Here is a 19,174-nt window from a genome sequence, read left to right on the forward strand (position 1 = left end):
TCCAGCTGGCCAAACCACCTCAGTGTATTCCTCCTAACGCTTTCTCTCCCATCCACATCCACATCACAGTGCTCCTTCACTTCCTCATTTGTCAGTCTGTCTCTCCATCTAACTACACACGCTCCTCTCAAATAACTACTACTACTAAAAATAATAATAATAAAAATAATAATAATAATATTAATAATAATAATAATAATAAATTGAAGCAACTGTGTAGTAAGGCCAATAAAAATGATAATCACATAGAATGATTTGTATATATATATATATATATATATATATATATATAATCTCATCAGCAGCCGTTTGAGTGTCCACTGCAGGACCGGCCTATCCCGACTGAACTGGGGACGATACAGCCAATGTATCTTTACCAAGTGGCTTAGGCTGTCTAGTAGAGACTGTATGTAGGGTGAGAAGTGCTTGTTAGTGTAATTGTAGCGTTGGAGTGGCTTTGGATGTGTTTGTAGTCTGTGAACCAAGTGTAATCGGCCCGCGCAAGCCGACTGGGTGCAAGCATACTTTATAGTATGCGACTGGTTCAACCACAGCACACCTTGTGTCCGCCAATGAAGAACGTGGCCGGAAGAACGCTCCCAAAGTTTATTACCCTGGCGCGGTGCGAACCCTCGTTCTTCAATGTGCGAAAATGCCCACTTTACCACCACTGTACCGCAGAGGCTCCGATATATATATATATATATATATATATCTATATATATATATATATATATATATATATATATATATATAAATATATATATATGGCAATAATTTACGAAGTCACAAGTAAAGAACAATTTCTCAAAACATCCATATGATTATTCAGGTGGTTTTGTTTGTACTAGTAACGCAATATCATTTTATTTAGCTGTTCTCTTTATGACTATCTTTCCATCTCTCACTCTGTATATGTCTCTGGTTATTGCACTCACTTTAATGGAGATGCTCAACCTCTCTCTCTCTCTCTCTCTCTCTCTCTCTCTCTCTCTCTCTCACACACACACACACACACACACACACACACACACACACACACACACACACACACACACACACACACACACACACACACACACACACACACACACACACACACACACAGAACGTACTTGGTCACTACGAACTAATCACTTTTACCTTGTAGGAGCTTTGGTCTTAAAACGCCTGACTTTATGTTCAGTGTTCAGACCAAGGTAACGACTCTATCAAAACCCATTGTAAGATTGTACGGTGTAATATGCAGAGTTAGTTGTGAGAAGGGCCATGAAAAAGCGCTACATTAATATTATACCACACACACACACACACACACACACACACACACACACACACACACGGTAACAAAAAAAGAAGTGCATCAATCTTGCAACACACACACACACACACACACACACACACACACACACACACGGTAGCAAAAAAGAAGTGCATCAATCTTGCAACACACACACACACACACACACACACACACACACACACACACACACACAAGGAGGCAGCAACATAATCAAACTACTCTAGCAATGTTTGGCTAACCTTCGCTCATATTTTACTTAATTACACACACACACACACACACACACACACACACACACACACACACACACACAAGACAAGGGAGGTTAAAAAATTACTGTATTATAGTCGTTCTATTTTATGAAGGCAGTTTGGGTGGGGCGCTCTGGGACCTCAGTCTGTTAGCTCTGTTGTCACATCGTCGCCATACACGTGCTCTCTCTCTCTCTCTCTCTCTCATATTTATATTAACTACTACTAATTTTATTTTCTTAATTTTCTCTCTTGTTTTCGACTTTTTTTCAACATCACCCCTGAGGTAAAAGTCTATAGGTGCGGTTTTTTTTATAGCTTCCATGGCGGGAGACTGACCGAGTATGACCCACTCACGCAGGGCTGTCCCTCGTGTCACCACCTGACAACGTCGCAAAAGCAACACTGACAAGTCTTTTGAGATTTATACTATACTATAGCTTTTTTATTGAATTACATCTATACAGAGTGTTTAAAATTCATTTATAAGTAGTTACTAGCTTAAAATAGGAGAATGAGAGAGAGAGAGAGGTGAACACAAATAATTACACGTGTGTCGGCGGCGATGTGACAACAGAGCTAACAGTGTGAGGTCCCAGGGCGTCCCACCCAAACTGCCTTCATAAAATAGAACGACTGTAGTGTCTCTCACATGTAACTCTAATCTCTCTCTCTCTCTCTCTCTCAAACACACACACACACACACACACACACACACACCTACTTCAATACTCACAGACTTCCAAAATGCATCGAAACTTACATGGAATCCACTGGGAACCTAGTGTTTTACGAGTAACGAATTACATACAAAAATTCTGAATATAGTCTTAGAGGCAATCTTGATGAAAAATTAGATGTATAGATAATGTATTGAGAAATGTTATTATAAATCTTCTAAGGCACTGTGTAGACTGATGTGAATAATATTCCTTGATATTTCCCCGAACTGTTTCTCTTTGCAACTCGCTTCCCCAGATTAGTCCCCCCCCCCCCAAACTCGACTTACAGCAGTTCAAGTCCAACTGTTACAGATTTTATTTATTTATTTATTTTTTTTTAAGTGGAGGACACCCGTAACATTGTGAATGGATTTTTTTTTATCAAGTTGCCTTTTCCTTCCTCTGTTCATCTTCTGTTAAAAATAACTAAACAAGTAAATGAATAAATAAACAAATAGTTATGTTGCCCTTTCTGTGTGTCTTGAACCCATATTCTCGTCGGGTAAGGAAGCACCCTAACATATTTCCTAAGCGATTTATTTTGTTCATTACACCTTACTTACCTCTTCTGTAGGCTATTATATAAATCCTCCTACTGTAATATCGCCATACTCTGCAGATATAACGTACAGAAGGATATTAACCAGCCATATCCAAAAATAAATTGCTAAGGAAGAGGAGCTAGGGACCCTCCTTAACCGATGAGAATACGGTCCTGCGCATCGCTCTGATCCACCTGATGAAGAGGAAATTCAGTTCAAGGCTAATCTGCATTTCCTTGTGTCAGCCCTGAAACGTTTTCTTTGGTGCTCCTACAACGTTTTTATAGTATCATAACTGGGGTAACATTTTTGGTTCTTCGCTTCTGTTTTTACCCTTCCTGCTTGGCTTTCGGTGACAACAGGGTCGGGTTTAAGTCAGTTGAACGAATTGCTCCCAGTTGGGCCCCGTGCCTTAGGGGGCCCCATGCTAAGGAGCTACGGTAGGGGAGAGCGGTCATTGTTCAGACAGTGGCATGGTTAGGACAGTGCATTTCCTGAGAAACGTATGGGAGCTAGGGTCGTGAGGTCTTGCGTGAAAATGCGAAAGTTTCTTTACTTCGACCACACGGAACTCCGAGCTACAAACGCCACAGTTTTCGATGCAGGTCATTTTTTTTTTTTTTTTTCACTTCCAGTGTTGTAATTTGAGTGTATATCGTAAGCTGTAACTCCGTGCATGTGTCAAGCAGCGAATCATGCATTATTATGGTGAAACTGGGGTCCCCCCGCACACGGGCCACTTTTCGGTGGGTGGTGGCTGCCACTTTTTCGTGGCGAGAAGTAAAACGCACGTGTTTTTATGGAAGCCCGCACATAAGCCAATTTTTAGTGGCAGCCACAAAAAAAAAAAAAAAAAAAAAAAATGATGACCTGGTTCATTTTAACCACTACGCCATGGTGGCTTGCCACTGGTGACTGTTGATGGATGCCGTTAATTCAAATGGCAGCCCGCACACGGACCACTTTGCGGTGGCACTGGCAGACGGTCTGGCACTGTTATGAGAAGGCCGTGGTTTATTTCAGTGTAACATCCGTACACTTGCAAAAATACAGTGTCTCATTTATTTTATGAATCGGTGGATCTTTCCTAGCAGTGGCACAGTTCTTTGATATGTCAGTATTGCATGTTTTGTTAATATCTATATATTTGACACTACAGTAGGTTTCATCATTTTCAGAAAAGCAAAACATGCCATTTTCTTAAATATCTGTGGATCGTATTTGTGTTATACAGTTTATTTCAGTGTAACAACCTTACACTTGCAAAAATACAATGTCTCATTTATGAAATGTGGTTAATTTACTTACGAGTTTTCTCATCAAAATTCTTGTGCAACATGCATGTGTTTTTCTGTTCTTACCTTAACTGCAAGTCTTTCTTCTGTTGGTAAACACTTCATGTTTGTGTTCAGACGTGAAACTGAAGACCCAATTGCAGTCAGCAGATCATCAAAAGAAGCACAGGTCATTCTAAAATAGTTTGTAAACTTCTCTGGGTACGCTCTTAAGTCTTCATGTAGGGTATAAATTGACCCCTGAGAAGCCTATGGCTGATTATCGGGTGCAAGCAGTACTTTTTTTTTTTTTTTTTTTTTAAACATCCATGATGGAACTGCCTGTGGTTGCCACGAAAAAGTGGTCCGTTTGTTGGGTGTCATAGCATCCCTCTCCACATTTTAGTGGCGCCACGAAAAAGTGGCAGCCACCGTCCACTGAAAAGTGGCCCGTGGGTGGGGAGCCTAAGAGACAAGTTGATTGTTGTATAAGTAGACTAGGTAGTTTTTTTTTTTTATTAATAATAGAACAGAGGAAGGAAAAACAAACGAATAAAAAAAAAATACGAATCCATTCACCAGATTACTGGTGTCCTCTGTTCATAAAATATCTGTAACAGTTAGACTTGAACAGCTGTGGGTTGAAGTTTTGAGGGAAACAACTCTGGGGAAGCGAGTTCCAGAGAGTTGCAGTTTGGGGAATGAAAGAATTCTGATAGGCAGAAGTTCTGCAATATGGTAATGTGACAGTCCAGTCATGAGCGCTACCAGATGCCCGTGAAGCACGAGGGAAGGCACAGAGAGGTGGCACAATGGACGCACTTCGTCTGAGCATTTGCTAAATTTCCTCCATCCAATATTAGTTTTTTTTTTTTTTTTTAATCAATTACTCATGTGACCTCGATATTACACACACACACACACACACACACACACACACAGGTAAAAACAAGAGGGAACATTTACAGTAAAGCATGCAACATTTGTGCCCAAGACCTGATATTAGAACCGCACATTTAGTTTAGCCCTGTGACAGCCTCCCTAACACCTCTTCCTAAGCGATTTTTTTTGCTTATTTTTGTTTTTTACGTGTCCGACTCTGGGCAAAGGCTTCAGGGCCTATTTCTCGAGGGCAGTGGCTTATCCCAAGGTCCAGTAGTCCTCCTACACCTCCACATGTCACCACTTCGGCGCTAACATCCATCATTCATATTGAATACATACTAGGGCTGTCTCATACAGGACTGGTGTACTGGTATTAGCGGGGGTATTTTTACAACATGTCGGCGGGTCATCTGGTAGATCAGGAAAGTCTCCATTTAGGAAATTCAAATCCTTAAACTGTTCCCTACCCCAGCCGGGATTCGATCCTGGGTCCATTAGGACTGAAGGCCGCCTCTCTACCGATTCAGCCACCGCCTCCACCGTGCCGTCCTCCTCTGTGTTACTTAAATCATTCTATATCACCAATCTCTGCATAAATAACGTACGAAAGGATAATAGCCAATTGCATCCAAAAATGAGTCAGTAAGGAAGAGGCGTTTGGGAGCTTCCTTACCTGACGAGAATACGAGCCCTTGGCCTGTATTCGCGTCAGTTAAGGAGGCTGCCAAACATCTTAAGTGATTTATTTGGTTTATTATACCTTCTTGTCCTTTTCGGTGCTTCATAAATCCTTACAATATTACCATACTCTAAATAATGTACAAAAGGATATTAACCAGCCATATCCAAAAATAAATCACTGAGGAAGACATGCCACGGAGCTTTCTCAACCGACGAGAAGCAGGGTCCTTGATTTCCAACACTGCCTGCTTAAAATCCAACTACTTCATATTTTCCTGACCCTCATCCCGTACACCAAGTTTGGTCTGAATCAGATAGAAAAATGTTTGAGTTGGCCATTTCTTAACATTTGTCCTCCAAATCGAATCTATGTAATCTAGGCTGACCCTCAAACCTTCCACTGAGATAGATTCAAATTAAATATATTTAAGTTATAGGCTCATATTCTCGACAGTTAAGGAAGCTGCCTAATACCTCTTCCTTGGCGACTTATTTTTTAATATGGATGGTTAATATTGTTTTGTACATTATTTATGAAGAGTATGGCTGTATTAAATGGATTTATGTGACCCAAAGGAGGAGAGTAAAGTGTAGTAAACAAAATAACTCGCTCACGGAAAGGTGTAAGGGAGCTTCCTTAACCGACGACAATACGGACCATAGAGACAGTCCTTAAGCTTGACGTTTGACCCTTGGGTGGGATTCTCAGACATAAGCTATTGAAATATAGATATATTATTACAGGAAGAACTAGACATGGACAAATTTGGCACTGTTTTCCCTGATCGTCCTGCAGAAAAAATCTATGTATATCCTGCAGTAACTGTGGCCTCGTAACACAGATGCATTTATGACGCTAGAACAGGAGGCAGAGGGAGGTTTGACAGTCTCCCTGTCCTTCCTACAAATCAAAACCAGAGTACCACCATCGTTCTCTGTGGAAATAATACTTTGAAACTATATCTGATTTTCAAAGCATGTCTAATGTGTGGATTTACGCTGGCACACTTCATTCAGTGGCCGAGTTGGTAGAGAGGTAGCCTGCAGTCCCAGTGGTCCTGGGTTGGAATCCCGGCTGGGGCAGGGAACAATTTAATTTTTTGAATTTCGCTAAAACAGACTTTACTGATTCACCATAAGACCGCCGACGTATTATTTAAAAAAAAATATATATATATTTCCAATACATCAGTCTTGTGCGAGACAGCCCTGGAATGTATTCAGTATGGACGGTGGATGTTAGCGCCGAAGTGGTGACATGTGGTGTATGGTATGCAGGAGGACTGCTGAGCCTTAGGGAACGGACTGTGAAGCCCATGCCTAGAGTCGGAAGCATGAGAGAGACAGAGAGATATATATCGCACAGGTGAGGGCTTGTGTAAAATTATTGATAATTCCATCTCACTTTGGTAAACAAGGAGAGAGAGAGAGAGAGAGAGAGACGATGGCCACTGTAAAATAATTGATCATCCCACCTTGCTTTGGTAAACATAAGGTCATATTCTTATCATATCGGTATTAACACGAAAAAAATGCTAATCATTTTGAGACATAACAAGCTGCCTTGATCATTTCGTATATCATCGGAGCCTTCCTGAGCGATACATTTTGGAGCTAGTGTACAGTACATTATTATTATTATTATATTCTTTCTTCCTTCCTTCTTTCCTTCCGTCCTCTCCTATCTTTATTTCCTTCATTCTTTCCTCTTCCTTCTGCCTACGGGTGACTCTACACTCCCTCTTCTTTATTTCCTTCATTCTTTCCTCTTCCTTCTGCCTCAGGGTGACTCTACACTCCCTCTTCTTTATTTCCTTCATTCTTTCCTCTTCCTTCTGCCTAAGGGTGACTCTACACTCCCTCTTCTTTCTTTCCTTCATTTTTTCCTCTTCCTTCTGCCTCAGGGTGACTCTACACTCCCTCTTCTTTCTTTCCTTCATTCTTTCCTCTTTCTCCTGCCTACGGGTGACTCTACACTCCCTCTTCTTTCTTTCCTTCATTTTTTCCTCTTCCTTCTGCCTATGGGTGACTCTACACTGAGTGACAAGCCAAATGGTTTCCTGTACACCAGGAAACCATTTACTATGCTGGGTGGTAACCATATTACCAAATTATGGCCCCTGGTGGTTTAGTTGGTAATTAAGGCACTCCAATCGGATTGAGCCAGTGCAGGTTTGTACCCAAGGGATGGTTGGGGTTTATTGCTAACGTAATGCCACTCAGGGATGAGTGAGGCTGGTCAGTCATCTTAAATGACAGGACCAACTTGCCTAGCACTGGCCTCCTACGCTCCTCATGGGGCAACGTAGTACTGGATGATGATGGATGGATGGATTATTATTATTATTATTATTATTGCTAGAATACCTTGTGTATCATATAACATTTTCTAGGGCTGCGTGTATGAGTATGGCATAAATGATAGCATATAAAACATTAACCATAAGCCCATCTATCTATCTACCTATTGCCAGACGCCTCAATCCCGTTTGGGGTGGCCAGAAACAAATCGCCTCCACGTCGTCCTGTCCCCCGCCATTTCACTGCCCTGCTCCCAACTCACACACCCCTCTCTCATATACCTCTCCACCCCATCCCTCCAACTCATCCTCGGCCTCCCCTTCCCTCTTCCCCCCTCCACCTCACTCACATACACTCTCTTCGTCAGTCTTTCACCCTCCATCCTCTCCACATGGCCAAACCACCTCAGTGTGTTCCTCATAACACTTCCTATCACATCCACATCCACACCACAACGCTCCTTTATATCCTCATTCGTCAGCCTGTCTTTCCATGTGACTCCACAGGCTCCTCTTAAGTAACTCATTTCCACTGCTCTCACTCTTGACTTGTGTCCTTCCAACAACGTCCAAGCTTCACTTCCGTACGTTAGATTTGGTATCACAATACTGTCATGTAGTAACTTTTTCACTTCCATGCTCACTTCCCTGTTTCTTATCACTGCTTTCAAAGAACCAGCAACCTTTCTTCCCTGCTGTACCCTTTCAAGCACTTCACCCTCCAAACCTCCATCCTTACTCATCACACTACCCAAGTACTTAAACGTACTCACATTTTCCAATTCCTCACCATCCAACCTCGCTGTCCATTCACTGACTTCACCTCTCTCAAAGACCATCACTTTACTCTTCCCTACATTCACCCGTGAATAGGACAAAAAATAAAAAATCATGAATCCTTGACAGTAGATAACAGGTAAAAAGAAATAAGTAATACTCGGTGATTAGCTTAATTACCGTCATTACTTTTGGGGGGGACAGATAATGACCTTGACCGCCCTTCCAATGCACCACCTATGAACTAACTCACTTCAAATTTCTTTCTCATTCTTTCAGTTCTTTAACTTCGTGTCAACTCCGTAAAATGGCCTTGGGCTAGTGACAATAATATCAGAAGTTCTTGAATTCAAACCCACAATAAAAAAACAAAGTATTCCTCACTTTATTTCTTTTTCATTACTGGGTTTTATTGGAGCCAGAATATTAACTTCATGTATCTGTCAAAATATAAACTCACATTTCAACGTTTTCTTTTCCCCATTGCCTACAACTCTAACTTTAAAGGTATACTTTAGAGGTATACCTAGGAGTGGAAATATTAGATGGGAAAGAGAAGCAGCTTAGAGCCTATGTGGGATGAAACTACAGGCACTGAGAAAGATCTGAATTAATAAATGAGAAAAATACTGGAAGCAGCTCACATTTGTGTAAAACATGTAGCTAACCATAGGGAGGGATTTCTCAGACTATACAGGAACACAGCAAGGAGAGTATTAATGGAGCAATCAGGGGTGCGGTAGAACGAGAAGGGGGGGGAATTGCCAGGGATATAAATGTCCATCATCCACTCACTTGATGTAGTGCTTACCTTTTCTTTTTTCACCTTTATCATTCTTTCTTTGTGTCTACCCTCCTCTCTTCTATTTCTCCCATCTTTCCTCTTACTTTTCATTACTCTTCTTTCGTTTTCAGGTGGCTTTACATTGAGTGACAAGCCTAATGGTTTCCTGAAGCCAAGAAACTATTTACAACGCTGGGTGGTAACATATAACCAACCTATACGTGTTCCCTACGTGTCAACAAGTGGGCTGGCAGAGGGTTAGTGCCCCTCCCCGTAAAACAACTAACTCAAAAACAAACGGACACCCCTTATGGGATTATGGCATCTGGCTATATAGACAGATAGATAAATGTCTCGGCTCTGTCATCTCTTTTTCACACTCTCTGAAGATTGTTCCGTGTAGCCCGAAACTCTAGCGAAAATCAAGACTTCCAGCTGTGTCCTGTGTCCCTCTCCCAGCCAACATTTCCACTTGTCACAATGAATCATGTACAGTTGGCAACATGTGCACTTGGTACAGCATCAGTGTGTGGCAGAGGTGTGGCATTTGGTACACTTAACAACTTTGACATAATGACATGGTTGTTGGTGGCACTGACAGGAAGGCACGCAGGTGTTAAATATTAGTTGAAATGACCAGGTAACCGTGATGCATGAACGTTAGAAACTGTAGCTAGACCTCCACTTCACACACACACACACACACACACACACACACACACACACACACACCATGTCATGACAAGTATATAAACAAGATGATAAAGTTGATGTACTCAAATGTGGATGGAATGGTATCTAAATTACTAGAGATGAATGATTATGTCAGAGAAAATGAACCACAAATAATATGCCTAACTGAAACAAAATTAACACCAAGGATATCCAATGACTACTAAACTTAGAGGAATACAATATATGAAGAAGAGACAGAAATTTAAAAAAAGGAGGAGGAATTATAATATTAACTAAGAAAAATCTAAAAGTCAATGAAATAAAACTAGATATACCATCACAAGTAGAACTGATTGCAGTAGAGATCAACACATCTGAAGGTAAAGTAATTGTGGCCAATTTGTACATGCCACCCAGATCAAACACATGGGAAAGAGATGAATATGAGGACCTGGCAGAGAGTACAATTCAGAGTTTAAGATCATTACTACATAAAATGGAAGAGAAATCGGAAAGAATTATACTAACTGGGGATTTTAATACAAATATAAATTGGAATACTCTAGATATAATTAGCCAAGAAAGCTGTTGGGACCAAAAGCTCCTGGATCTCGTACAAGAGTTTTTCCTAACGCAACAGGTGAGGGAAACCACCAGAAAAAGAGGACTTGATGTACCTTCAGTGCTAGATCTAATATTTACTAGGCAAGAAAATGATATTGACAGTGTAATATATCACCCTCCACTTGGCAAAAGCGATCATGCAGTACTAAATTATAACTTCACGATAGCATATGACATAGTAAACAGCAATGACAGTTACAAAAGGAGCGTAAACTATAAAAATGGAAATTATCAAGACCTAAAGAAGTATTTCTTAGAAGTTGATTGGGAAAATGAGCTTAGAGGACAAGATTTAAATGCTGTATATAAAAAATTCTGCGAATTTTATGAAATAGGAGTCCAGAAGTACATCGCACAGCACAAAGAAGCAGATAAGAAAATACAGAGATGGTTCAATACAGAATGTAAAAAATCAAAAGAAAGAAGAGATTTGTTGTGGAATAGATACAGAAGACACAATAGTGAAAGGCCGTATTATAATTACAAACAGGCAAGAAATGATTATACAAGAATAAGGAGGGAAGCCCAAAAACAGTTTGAGGAGGATATAATAAATTAAAGTAGTGATCAACCAATGCTGTTTACAGCTATATCAGAAGCAAAACCAAAGTAAAAGATATAATACAAACGGCCATGCCACATTGAGTACACCGCTTCCCGTCTGATCAGCGAAGTTAAGCAACGTTGGGTCTGGTTAGTACTTGGATGGGTGACCGCCTGGGAACACCAGATGCTGTTGGCATTCCTATGTGTCAAGTAGGGTTGGTGGAGGATTAGTGCCCCTCCCTGTAAAACAATTAACTCTAAGCCCTTGACCACCCCGTTTAGGATACATGGCGTCTGGCAATGAAAAAAAATTATGGACGAGGGAATCACTTATACACAAGAGAAAGATATTTGTGAAGCACTAAATAAGAATTTCCAATTAGTTCATACAGAAGAAAAAAAATTTGAGAGGGACTATGTGGTACATGCATGTCCACACATACTACCAGATATACAAATAGCAGAAAAAGTAATGCAGGAGGAGTTAAGTAGATTAGACAGAGGAAAAGCCAGTGGTCCTGATGAAATTTCATGTTGGGTACTACGAGAATGTGCAAAGGAGTTAAGTAAACCATTATTTTTAATTTTCAAGAAATCCTTGAGTCAAGGTAAACTACCTGATATTTGGAAAAAAAAGCAAATATTGTCCCCTTATTCAAGAAAGGAAATAGACAAAATCCACTCAACTACCGACCAGTATCACTGACCAGTGTTGTAAGCAAGGTATTAGAAAAGCTTATAAGGAAAGCTTGGGTAAATCATCTAGAAGAACACAGTATGATAACAGAAAGACAGTTTGGTTTCAGAAAAGGAAAATCATGTGTTACTAATCTGTTGAGCTACTATGACAGAGTAACAAACACAATACAGGAAAGGGAAGGATGGGTGGACAGTATCTATTTAGATTTCAAGAAAGCTTTTGACACAGTACCACACCAAAGACTTTTATGGAATTCGAGGCAAACTGTTTTGTTGGATGCAAGACTTTCTCATAAAAAGAGAAATGAGAACAGTACTAAGAGGAAACTACTCATCATGGAAAGAAGTGACTAGTGGAGTACCACAGGGTTCAGTGCTGGCACCAATCATGTTTTTAGTGTATATAAATGATATAAACAGTAACACTGGAAATGAGAGCTATCTGAATATGTTTGCAGATGATGCAAAAATACAAAGGAGAATTACTAACACAGACTCTTGTAAAGAGCTACAAGAAGAATTAAATAAACTTCATGAATGGAGTAGTACATGGCAAATGGAATTCAATGTGGACAAGTGTCATGTAATCAAGTTTGGTAAAAGTGGAAAAAGACCTGATTGGGATTATGAGTTAGGAAATAAAACCCTATACACATCAGAAAGAGAGAAAGACCTAGGTGTGATTATCAATAACAGACTACCTCCGGCTGACCACATCAGCGAGAAGGTACGGAACATGTATACACTGCTTGCAAATATGAAAATAGCATTCACATACATAAATGAAGACATGCTAAGAAGGATAATAACATCATTCATTAGACCAACCCTGGAATATGCATCAGTAGTCTGGAGTCCTCATCTCAATAGACAAGATTGAAAAAGTTCAACGGGCCACTACAAGATGGATACCAAGCTTAAGGGACCTAAGCTACGAAGAGAGACTAAATAAACTGAATCTACCAACACTACAGGAAAGAAGGAAAAGAGGTGACATGATAATGCTATATAAGTGCATATCAGGGAAGGAGAAAATAAACCTAAATGATTACTTAACATATGGAGAAGCATCAGCAAGAGGACACTGCAAAAAACTGCATAAAGAGAGGTGATAAAGACGTAAGGAAATTCAGTTTCCCAAACAGAGCAATTGATCAATGGAATGCACTACCGAATGAAATAGTGTGTGCCAAAACAATTCACAAATTTAAGGATATGTACGATAAACATGGTTTAAGACACGGGACAGTACGAGCTTGACTCATTCCTGTAAAGATACAATTAGGTAAGTACAATTAGGTAAGAACACACACACACACACACACACACACACACACACACACACACACACTGTACCACGTTTGCGTATGACCAGCTGTACTTACCTAGGAGTGTAGGGCACAAGGAAAACCACACCTATCCGCTCCACTCAGAAAACATACCCTAAGTCAAACGATTTCTTACTAGTAAAAATAAAGGAAAAGGGGAGGCGTTCGACATAGTGGTCTTTATTTTCTTCTATTTCATTGTGTCTAATTACCTTATTATTTATTGATTTATTCATTTACTGCGGCGGGGAGTTTGAATGAGCCGTATAAAAACACGAGGGACACCGAGAGAAAAATGTTAATGTTGCCAATTCCAGGTGACATGGTAAATCGAGGTGGCTTTTACCGGTGTTTATGTGGCGGTCAAATCGTTAACCAGAACCAACCACCGGAACCAATTACCGGAAGCAATTACCGCAACTAATCACCGCAACTAATTACCGGATATAAGTACCTTTAAGCCTGAACTAAACACAAGCTTCATATATTACAGCCTATCTATCTGTCTATGTATCTTTTCCTCCGACACGCCATTACTCTATATAATCCAGTCTATCTATCTATCTACGTATCTCTGTCTATCTACGTATACGTATCTGTCTATCTATCTGTCCATTTATCTACCTACCCACCTACCAACCTACCTACTCAAGCTCATTACGCCTCAGTTAATGGGGGTTGGGTAAGCTTCGTATATCTCAGCCAGTCTATCTATCTATTTATCTATCTATCAACTTACCTACCTATCTGTCTATCTATATATCGACCCATCTATCTATCTATCAATCTATCTACCCTACACCTCAGTCAGTGGGCTAATGGGTGGCGGAGTGTGGTAATAGGTTCATTTAACTGTTACATGGTGTCCATTGAAAGACTGCATATCGAGGAAGGTGGATAGAACCAGCCAGCCACTTCACCACAATCATCATCCACTCACTTGATGTGGTGTTGCCTACTTCCTATCCCTTGGTCATTCTCTCTCTCCGTCTGCCTGCCTCCTTCCTACATCTCTCTTTCCTTCCTGTCCTTTTGTTATTATTTTCTCTCCACTTCAGGTGGCTCAACATTGACTGACAAGCCTAATGGCTTCTTGTAACAAAGGAAACCATTTACAACGCTGGGTAGTAACCATATAACCAAACTGGGGGGTGATATAGAGCCTCCTATAGTGCCTCTGTTAACTGGGTGGAGAGATGCAGATGCAGTGTCTATCCAGGAACCAAACCTCCATAATATATTCCCCGCGCCTCGCTGTCGTGAGGGCAAGAAATAGATTTCTATATTTAATGGTAATGGACAAATATATTAACCTCAGAGTAGACTCTTCAAACCGCAGGAATTACATCTACCCTTAATTACATCTCCCCTTAATTACATCTACCTTAATTACATTTACCCTTAATTACATCTCCCCTTAATTACATCTACCCTTAATTACATCTACCCTTGATTACATCTACCCTTAATTACATCTACCCTTAATTACATCTACCCTTAATTACACCTACCCTTAATTAGATCAACCTTAATTAGATCTACTTTAATTAGATCTACCTTAATTAGATCTTTCTTAATTAAAGGTACCTTAATTAGATCTAACTTCATTAGATCTACCTTCATTAAAGCTATCTTAATTTGATCTACTTTAATTAGATCTACCTTAATTAGATCTATCTTAATTAAAGGTACCATAATTAGATCTATCTTAATTAAAGGTACCATAATTAGATCTATCTTAATTAGATCTACCCTTAATTAGGTCTAACCTTAATTAGATCTACTTTAATTAGATCTACCTTAATTAGATCTATCTTAATTAGAGCTACCATAATTAGATGTCCTAAATTACATTAATTAGGGAATCTGTTTATGCTAAGAAATTGCCTGTTTTGATTGACACAAATACAAAAATCCAGCCACTTAGAGTGCAGTATCTATCTATCTATCTGTCTCTATCTATCTGTTTGTCTTGGTATTTAGATGGAAATCAAAACACAAAGACAGGAGAGGAGTTAACCAATATCTATCTGTCTGTCTATCAATCATTCAGTCAGTCAATTTACCTACTTACCTATCTATCAGTCTATCTATCTAGCATTCCCTCCACCTATCTATCTGTCTACCTGCCTACTTACCTATCTATCTACGTATGTCTGACTACCAGTCTTCCTACTTATCTTTCTATCTATCTATCTCAGTACCTACCTACCTATATACCTATCTATCCGTCTATCTATCTATGTACTTACTTGTCTGCCAGTCTGTCTATTTATCTATCTATATCATTCCCTCCACCTATTTGTTTACCTACCTACTCACCTATCTATCTACTTACGTCTATCTATTTACCCATCTACCTACTTATCTTTGTCTGCATACCTACCTACCTATATACCTATCCATATATCTATCTACCTATGTCTATCTATGTACCTACTTGTCTGCCTGTCTATTTATGTTGGTTTAGTAATCTCTTTATCTGTCTATCTGCCTACCTATGTATCTATCTATTTATCGATCTGCCTTGTACATACCTACCTACCTACCTAGTTATCTATTAGTCCATTTACCTATCTACCTACCTACCTATCTATCTATCTGTCTATCCATGTATCTACCTACTGCTGCACCTGCCTATGTATGTATATATGTATACTATGTATGTATGCGTGTATGTATGTATGTAGGAGGCTGTATGTACAGTATCTTGCCTCCACACGCAGCCCCTCTATCTGTCTGTCTAGGTATCTTCCTGTGACACGCAATCCCTCTATTTACCTATCTAGCCATCTACCTAACATCCCCAACACACTCTCTCTCTCTCTCTCTAGATAGCTAGATAGATAGATAGATAGATAGGTTCACAGACAGATACTCTTCCCCCAACACGCAATCTCTATCAGTCTATCTATCTGTGTATCTTTTTTGTCCCGACACGGTCTTTCAATGGCAACTACATATAACAGGTAAATGGACCCACTGCCACACCAGGTCACCCTTTTACAGCATCCTCAAGCCCCATTAGCCCAGTGACTGAGCTGTAATTAGCTTGGGTGTAGAGCAGGCTAATGACAGGTAATTCGTCTCGGTTCCGATCTGACCACTATGGCAACGCCAGTACAAAAATAAATCAAATCAAATAAATTCGATAAAGTCAAAATATCGTACAGTGAGATATGGAACGAGGTAAAGAGTCAGACAGGGTGATAAAGCTGTTAGTAGGGATGTGAGAGATACAAATGGTTGACTGCTAGTGGAGAAGGGAGAAAAAGTGTGCACATGAAGAGAACACTTTAAGCAATTGTTGAAAATAGAGAAGGAAAGTAATACAGGTATAAGTGGCTGGGGAATGGCTGAGAGGAGGAGAGATGTGAGAAGAGAGGAAGAAATTGGTAGGATGGAAGTTGTGGAAGCAATGAAGAAAGTCAAAATGGGGAAAGCCTCAGGAATTGATGGAGTGTGTGGTGAAATGCTGAAGCATGGGGGAGAGATAGTAGTAGAATGGATGTGGAAGATGTGCAGATTGGCCTTAGAGGAAGGTTAGAGTCCCAGAGGATTGGAAGTCAGGTATAAATAATTATACCTGTACATAGGAAAAGGGGGAAAAAGAAGTGGGTGCTAATCATAGGGGCATTTGTCTTCTTAGTGTAATAGGAAAAGTATTTGGTAGGTTACTTATTGACAGAGTTAGGGAAATAACAAAGGAATTAGTTGGAGAAGAACAGGGAGCTTTTAGGAAGGGAAAAGGTTGTGTAGATCAGATATTCATTCTTAGATCTTTAGTGGAAAAGTTTCTAGAGAAGGGAAAGAAGTTGTATGCAACCTTCATGGATTTGGAGAAAGCATATGACAGGGTGGGTAGACAAGGATTGTGGAAAGTATTAAGAATATATGGAGTAGATGGGAAATTGTTGAATGCCATGAAGAGTATAATATGAGGGTGCTTAGGCTGCAGTGCATGTGGATAGTGAACTGATTGAATTTCTCTATTTGAAGGTTGGATTGAAACAGGGAAGTGGCCTCCATGGTTGTTCAATCTGTATATGGAAGGGGTTTTAAAAAGAGATACAAGGTAGGGCAGCAGATGCTGAAGCGGCCCTAATGAGAGATTGCAGTGTTTGGAAACTCCCTGTACTGTTGTTTGCAGATGATACTGTGTTGTTAAGTGAAAACGAAGGGTAGCTGCAAGGCTTGGTGGATGAATGTGGAGTGTGTGTAGGAAATGCAATCCAAACATGAATGTAGGGATGAGTAAAGTTATGGTCTTCGAGAGAAGTGAAGTCAATGAATGTACAGTGAGGTTGGGTGAGGAGGAAATGGAAAATGTGAGTTCGTTTAAGTTTGGGTAGTGTGATGAGTAAGGATGGAAGTTTAGAGGGTGAAGTGCTCGAATGAGTACAACAAGAATGAAGGGTTGCTGTTCCTTGAAAACAGTGATAAGAAACAGGGAAGTGAGCATGGAAATGAAAAAGTTACATGAGAGTATTGTGATACCAACTCTAATATATGGAAGTGAAGCTTGGACCTAGTTGGGGGGACAGAAGTCAAGAGTGAGAGCAGTGGAAATGAGTTATTTGAGAGGAGCCTGTGGAGTCGCATGGAGAGATACACTGACAAATGAGCATGTGAAGGAGCGTTGTGTTTTGGATATGGATGTGATAGGAAGCATTAGGAGAAACACAATGAGGTGGTTTGGCTATGTGGAGAGGTTGGAGAGTGAGAGACTGGCGAGGAGATTGTGAGTGACATGGAGGCCAAGGATGAGACGGCGGGATGGAGTGGAGAGGTTTATGAGGAGGGGGGGGATGTGAGCTGGGAGCAGGGCAGTGAAATGGTGAGGGATAGGGCCACATGAAGGTGATTTGTTCGTGGCCACTCCTTACGGGATTCAGGCGTCTGACGGTAGATAGACAGAATAACGCACTTAAATCAACAATACACAATAACAATAATGACGAGAACAAATTTTTAATGTAAGCCGTCCACGTTTCTAGAATACTCCTCACATCTCCAGACATAAAACATTAACCCAGTCTTATGGCATAACAATTTCTAGAATGTTCCTCACATCCGCACATATAAACCACTAAGCTAATCCCACCAACACACTAGCAGGATAAATGGACCAGCCTGCTGTGCTGCATTATGATGGCGTCACAATTTTATAAATGCCAAAACCAGCGTTAGATTTATTTAGCTTAGCTTAGGAAATTTTATTAGTTTAGGATAGATGTAAGGTTCAGTTAAGGTTAGGTTATAATAGGTTAAGTTAGGTAACATTGGCAAAATTAGGTTAGGTATGTTTAAGGATAGGTTAAAATGGGTTTAGTCTGGATAAATTAGGCTAGGTTACAAAAATTTAGGTTAGGTAGGGTATGGGCTGGCTAGAATTAACGAGGTAATGTTACAATCACTGGGCTGGCTTTGGACAAATCACCACTGATGAAGGAAAATTTGCGCAAAAATGGTATTAGCAGATGGTGTCCGTTTGTCTCACACACAAGATAGTGTCTGTTGAAACTTAAAAACGCACTAACGGAAATAAAAAAATAAAAAAATTGGTGTAATCGAAAGAGAAGGGGAGGGGGCAAAACAAGATGACTGTGTGTCTCCTTGATGACCACACAGGCATCCATATGGTACTATATATGGCATTTACCTCATATCTGCCATAAAACTGTACAAAGCAGAAATATTAGTAGTGCAATGTAATTTATCATCACTATCCATGGCATGCAGGGCCATGCAGTGCTATGGAAAAACATCACAGGTAAAATCAG

The 19,174-nt window shown here is 40.1% G+C and overlaps 1 non-coding gene across 1 annotated transcript; it reads left to right on the top strand.

Moving 5' to 3' along the window:
* The first annotated feature begins 11,441 nt into the window (after window positions 1-11,441).
* Window positions 11,442-11,560, top strand: LOC145410890 (5S ribosomal RNA). The gene has a single exon (XR_013899341.1). It is a non-coding gene; the product is annotated as a 5S ribosomal RNA (ribosomal RNA).
* Window positions 11,561-19,174: the final 7,614 nt, after the last annotated feature.

Source organism: Coenobita brevimanus, chromosome 86 (genome assembly GCF_032717465.1).
Source record: "Coenobita brevimanus isolate Jiangsu-jjx chromosome 86, ASM3271746v2, whole genome shotgun sequence".
Classification (NCBI taxonomy): Eukaryota; Metazoa; Arthropoda; class Malacostraca; order Decapoda; family Coenobitidae; genus Coenobita; species Coenobita brevimanus.